The sequence below is a fragment of the Triticum urartu genome, chromosome 4A (assembly GCF_056163025.1).
Source record: "Triticum urartu cultivar PI428250 chromosome 4A, HENAU_Tu73, whole genome shotgun sequence".
In the NCBI taxonomy this organism is placed as follows: domain Eukaryota; kingdom Viridiplantae; phylum Streptophyta; class Magnoliopsida; order Poales; family Poaceae; genus Triticum; species Triticum urartu.
The window spans coordinates 147,101,612-147,108,361 of record NC_141876.1 but is presented as its reverse complement, the minus strand read 5'-3'; the positions used below and the strand labels follow the sequence as shown (position 1 = coordinate 147,108,361).

Below are 6,750 nucleotides of genomic sequence, written 5' to 3'. Positions count from 1 at the left end.
GGTGCCCGATCTACTTCCATGTGAAGTTTCGTGAAGAAATGGCATATGTAGTATTCTCAGTAAATGAATCAAATAATTTCTATGTGTAGAAAAACTATTTGGATGGATCGTAGATCGGACTGTATTTTCTTCGCCACGGATATCATGCATGCCATTCTTAACGAAACTAAACATGGGAGTAGAATGGGCACCCAGGTTTTATGTCCCAAAAATCCAATGTTTTTTAAGTTTCCTGGTATTTTTTGAATTTAATATTGACATAGGGGGTGCGTGTAGCACCAGAAGCTCCTGTGTATTTTTCCTAGTATTCATCTATTAATATATAGTTGTTGCCTTGTCACACACCATTCTGGCCTTGACCTTGCCTTTACTTTCATCACGTAAGAAACACGATATTGATCGATTCATAAGTCTAATGGGCTGACGCGCAATGCATGACATCCCTTGCGGCGTCATTAGTAAACTGTCTAGAAGCGGTAATCACCAAATTCCTTGTGTACACAAAAGCGAGCTAAGCCTAGGTTCTTTGTAGCAGAACCAGCCCATTGAAAATCAAGTCGTAGATCTGACACTAATGCTTGCATATTTTCTGAATTTATTTTAGACTTTTCAGTACTATTTTTCAATGGTATGACATGCTTATCGACTATGAGGTACATGTGACGACTTTATCAATCTCAAGATCTGCTGAATCGGTGGCTCCAAGGTACTAATAAAGGTAGAGTTTGCGTGCTTTTATTCATAAGAGTGAGAGTGTGGTGCATGTTGTGAGCATATATGTATATGTTGTGTTCCTTAAAACGAAGTAAATTTCTTGTAAGGTAGTTGACACGCAAAAAGAATTTTCGGTGTCACGCCTTTTAAAATTTGATTCATTTTATTAAAATGAAGAATATAATTGTTTGATAAATTAGCAGAAAACCAGAGAAATTTGTTACAACACGTCCGTAAGACAGGAATTCGACCGACCTGACCACCCACAAGATCCACACACATTGTCATAGAGAACTAGTGGATGGGGCGCGCCCTGGGCGCGCCTCCTGAGGTGTGACTCTGCGCACTTTTCTTGCCATTGGACTTCTTAACGTGTTTGTACAGTGCAAACGTGATTTCTTTCTTGCAGGGACAGCGCACTTCTGTCAGTGGCTAAGAATGTATAGCAAATTAACAGTGATTCTGGAGTGATGCACATGTGCGCACATTTACAAATGGAGTATCTGTTCAACTACAATTTACATAGTAGTGACTAAGTATCCCTTGAACTACAATTTACATGGTAGGGACCGCTCTAATTAGTCCTGGCTATTTGATTAAGATTAGCATAGAATCCACTCAGCACTCGACTTGAATAACCATGAAAAGCAGGTACTAATCATCTTTGAATCCTGCAAAAAATGTTATCTTGTAAAATGGAAATCAATTAAGTCATAATGCTTTTGTATTACAATTAGAAAAGCCAAAGTAACACACTCTAAATTACATATTACAGAGAAAGAGTGAATGTGTATCTTACTGATCCAAATGAACATGCTACAATATCAGACGTGCACAAAAAATGGTAAGCAGCAGAATAGGTCAGTGCATTCTAACTGTATGTATAGGTTGTGTGACAGACGACACCATCTATCAGAATATCAAGTCATGTTACCAGGCAAGTGTATCAGTAATTTGTGTTATTGCTTCTAATCAACCAGACATTATGATCAGCAGCTTTGAGGTTGTAAAAAGGGAAAGTAATATACATTAGGTAGCTATACATCTTGCCAAATCATCAAGACGCTAGTGAGGGCAAGTGATTCCTAAATTCAGAGCTACATTTTTTTTACTGCCAAACAATTTTTTGCTTAAAGAGGGATGTTCTAAATTGCATCAGAACTTGAAAGCACATCAGATACTAATTAGTACAACAACAATATCAACCAGTATAGATGGCATATTAGATATACTCGCCCCGTTCAGAATTACTTGTCACCAAAATGGATGTATCTAGAACTAAAATACATCTAGATACATCCATTTCAATGACGAGTATTTCCGAACGGAGGGAGTAGGAATTTATCTATTTATCAACTAATTAGCAATTGGCGTGATATAGGAATTTACGTATTCATCAAAGACTAATTAGTAAGGCAAGAACATCAAGCAGCAGATGACGTGTTTGATATAGAAATTTATCTATTCATCAACAAATTAGCGTGATCCTGGAGAGACAGAGTAGCATTATTGTATGGTAGGGCGTGTTATATTTAAACCTGGATCTGCAAAATGCAATGAAATAATCGATCAAATAAATCGGGGGGGGGGGGGGGGGGGGGGGGGGAGCACAACAACATAGCCAATCGCACCTTCCTGTAGCTGTAAATATCTTCATTGTGTGTGATGATCATATTGGGAAAATCTAGCGAAAGAGGAGAGGAGGAGCAAACCTGAAGCAACAACCACAACAAACAGGATCACCAGGGGCACCAAACAAAAAAATTTGATTTATATAATGTTGTGGCATGGTGATTCAGAACTGATAACTAAGATAATGCCATGGTCCCTTGACATGGTTCAATCTTCAACTCCTAAGTCAATTCGACTAAGAAAATAATAATAAATTTTAGCTTTGTAATATGACTAAACTTTCTAAACAAAGGCCAGACTTCTCGATGTCTGTAAGAATATAAACACTCGTCCAACATTTATCCATGATCTAAATAATTTACTCTAGCATGTTTTCTCACGCCTTAATAAAGAAAGCTTTCCTGTAGTCCTATTCTTAGGTCTCACTTTAACATCCTCTACTATGATAGATTGATAGAACAAACCACTTCCATTTTGAAGCACATACCTTTTGTATACCTCTTCCATTTCTTCTTCTTGAAGACCTTCCCTGATGATCCAAGTGTAAGGTATGACATGATGTTGGCAATCGTGTCAAGTACAGACAGAGCCATCCACGCTGACAATGATCATTGCCTGTAGAAACAATATGACCGCTTGAGCAGAAAAACACATTTACAAAAACAGCGACATGGTCACTATTCCCGTACCTCTGGGACAGGGCAAACAACTTTGCTCCTGTGAAGAGAAATGTTGGAATATCACTGTTAACTCTATTCTCCTGGTTGGAACAAGAAAAATGATTAACAGCACATTGCGTATAGTGAACTGTATTAAAGTACTGAACACTTCGATAAACAAGAAATTCTCATTAAGCCTACTATAGGAAGTCTGATCATTCCTATAAAGGAAAACAGGAAAGAGATTACAGTGTACACATCATGGTCACTATTCCTATAAATGACATGTATATAATCATCACCATCACATAATTAAGTACACAAAGACACCAACACGAGAAATTTTAAAGAGGATACCATATTGTAAAATAAATGCCATCTGGCCAGGAAGAAACATATCATTTGCCTTTATCATGCTTTGTTGTTGATTTACTGTCCACTCGTAGACAGACTGCAATCAATGAGAATGTCAATCAGTATTCATTTTATGTTGCATAGGGTCTGTGCAAGTTACACTGATAAACATAAATGAATTATACATTTGCAATTGCAGTGCAGCCACAACCAGTACCACCACTGTTAGTGAGGATGGATGTTGTTGTATGTACATCATATCCTATTATCTTTATTTCCGGGCACCAAAATCTCCAACAGCAATGGTACAATTAAAAAAAGTTCAGGGTGAAGAGTTGTTTTTGTCTTCCAATTTCCAAAATCAGAGAACTACAACAACACAATCAGTCTAATTGAGAAATACTCAAACAGTTAGTAGCACCGATCTAGTAGAATATGAAGAAGAAAGGCAAAGATACAACAATTCCTGCAGCTAAATTCAGATGACACAGAAAATTGCAGTGATACATTGATGCTAAGATTTTGGTATCATATAGACCACTCGTATACGTAGATAGTGGCTGGTGACAAGAGTTTTTGGGAACCAGACATACTCTGCATGCATGGACTCATCTCCTGGTAAGGAACTAATTAGGGTGAGGAAAGATGCACGCAGCGATATAATTACTAACCCTTCTTGGACCTTGCAAGTGCTTCAGCCACAGTATTCGTATCAGTTGATTCAATATCTGCAAAAGGAAGCATAACAAATACAATGACCTTACGAACTGAAACCATATGGTGCATTAATACTATGTTATTAATAGCCAATAGGCAAATGCAAAGTAGAAGCGTTTGGCTTTCCTCTGATGTGAATGGGAAAGTACACCAACACAGAGCAAGTACTACACTGTAGCATTACAGTGTGCAACCAACTAACAGTATACGACGGTTGATTTGTGCAACTGTGGGTCTTCTTACCTGGAAACGTTTCACAAGCTTTTCCCTATTCTTCTCCAGTACTACACTAATAATAAGAAAAGGTCTTCTTACCAGGAAACGTTTCACAAGCTTTTTTTTTTTGAAACAAAGAAGGTGGCGTTTCACAAGCTTTTCAAGGCACGCTACTAAATATGATGTGATTTTTAGTTGGTTTTAGTTGGTACATATGATCTCTTCTGTGGATTCGTTTGCATACTGAGAATGACAAACTCAGAATAGGGCGCAGCAATTCATACAATGGTTACAACAAACTATTGGGTTTTCTCTGAGAGGTTAATTGAGCTCATCGAATGGTACTCCCTCCGTATCAAAATATAAGATATTTTTGGACAAAGGAGAAGCTATATTTAGGCCGAACCTGCATGGTGCAAAGAAAGGCACGACTCAAATGAAGCCCTATAAATTTTGGACAAAGGACAGCCTTGGACACACTCAATCTCACCCAGCATTCAGAACATGTCATCAACCAAATTTGCAGTACTGAATAATTATTTACTTCTCACTACTGAACTATCATTAGGTGAAAAGTTAAAAAAAATGTGCGTGAACTGAAAAGGCATATACCATATTGGAGAGCCTCTTCCTATGTTGGTGTTATTCCAGCGGAGTAGATGTTCCTTCCGATAGCAGCGCCACATGAGCTTCCTCATCTCGTCACTCTGAACCGCATTTCCAACACCTTCACACCCAGAACAGACGAGGAATCAAAAAATGCAAGGCAACAAATGGATATCAAAGAGAAAACCCAGAAGAAGCCTGCAACCGCTGCCATCTCGTACGTCACCGCCGCCACCGAATATGCCGTGCCACATACCTCATATCCACGGATCCGCCACCTGCGGCCAATCTGCCTCATCAGCCGATCTGCTCCAATGGGAGGAGGTACAGCGCAGCAGCGCGGGCGCATCCGACCGGATCGATCTGCCGCCTCCCACGCCGTGGCAGATCACAAATCGAAACCGCCGCCACCTCCCAGGTCGAGGCAGATCACAGATCAAAACCGCCGCCTTCTCCTCCGACCGCCTACTCCCTCGACGCGCGGTGAAATTGGTGTGACTGCCTCCTCTCCCGCAGGTGATGCGAGGCGAGAGGAAACGAGAGAGAGGGGGGGGGGGGGGGGGGGGGGTAGGTCGCGTGCGTGGGATTCCTTAGTGGTGAAGATATTTACCTTGGGGAGGTGCTATCTGGTGTATACGCGAGCAGCAGCCCTTTTTTGCATCGTAATTGATTTTTCACTGACATCAGGCCCGGTAATGAAGCAGGGACCACCTTCAGAGACCAACACCCAGCATCCAGTCGAGACGCCCCACACGCACAAGCCTTCCAATTGGCCACGCACCACACCAGGATCTGCTTCCACGAACGAGATTGGCCATTGGGCAGCCCAGAACAGTATGCCTCGATGACGTGTCTATCACCCATGATCGCCCCCCTTCTGCGCACGTTAATGCGTTTAATAACTCCGTCGAGGTTGCCTGCAAACTGTCATTGTCATTATTTCTCTCCAAACAAGCGACTCTGACTTCACGACGGACGACCAACCAAGAGCGTGCCAAACAATCGAGCGTGTCAAGAATTAGGCAGCTCTTATTTGAGAATCGAGGCTCGTAGAAGGGAGAAGCGTGCCTTGCACCAATAGACCCTGAACTGCCCATTGCATGGCATATTTGTCGCCATGTCACCCCGAGACGCTATACATTTAGGGACATGCTAGGCGGCTAATGATGAAGGACATGTTGTGACCGCGCTCCACTTGCCACCATCATCAGTGTCACAAGAGTCATAATGTGAGTGGATGTGAGGCAGCCGCTTTGACATCAACACGTGCGTCACCCACCATGCACCTACCAACCACACATATTGTGAGTGTTCATACCCTCAAGAGTGCGAACGAGATCACCGGTCTTCAAGACTACAATCCAGGGGGGGGGGCATTGCAAGGACGACGTCGTCGCTTGACCGAGCCGGGTCTTAGTCTTTCGCCAAAAGAACTAGATCCTAAGGTGGAACGGTCAAAGATGCGCCATGGAGGCGCCTCCATGGAGGACAATGACACCTGTAGGTGCCTCCATCGTGTGATGGCAAGTGCCAAGCAAGCTTCCGCCTAGAGCATCTCCACCGTTACTAGATGGCCAACATCATCTGATGCGAAGCATCCTACGGTCATTCCCATGGACATGCCATCATCACCCAAGACACCAAGTGGACCGATGACGAGAGCTCGTGCAAGAGCTATAAAAACCGATGTTAACTATATCCTTGTTCAACTTCCCTCTGAATCACATGAGACATGGCTACTACCTCAAATGGAGACACTTTTTGTGCTTAGGTACCAAGGAACTAGCCATGGAGAAGCTAAGGAGCAAGTCCAAGCAATGGAGTGAAATATCGCCAAGGAGAAGAAGAAAAT

At 42.0% G+C, this 6,750-nt stretch overlaps 1 long non-coding RNA gene across 4 annotated transcripts; it reads right to left on the bottom strand.

The window, feature by feature from the left end:
• Positions 1-1,143: 1,143 nt before the first annotated feature.
• On the bottom strand, positions 1,144-5,471 carry LOC125551180 (uncharacterized). 4 transcript variants are annotated; one of them, XR_007302232.2, is made up of 9 exons: positions 5,155-5,470; positions 4,905-5,019; positions 4,031-4,087; positions 3,545-3,728; positions 3,363-3,456; positions 3,036-3,106; positions 2,834-2,961; positions 2,346-2,426; positions 1,144-1,385 (listed from the first exon to the last, which is right to left on the bottom strand). It is a non-coding gene; the product is annotated as an uncharacterized LOC125551180 (long non-coding RNA). The 4 variants fall into 4 exon arrangements; XR_015600568.1 differs by having other exon boundaries at positions 1,144-2,258; positions 3,545-4,087; positions 5,155-5,471; XR_007302230.2 differs by having other exon boundaries at positions 3,545-4,087; positions 5,155-5,471.
• Positions 5,472-6,750: the final 1,279 nt, after the last annotated feature.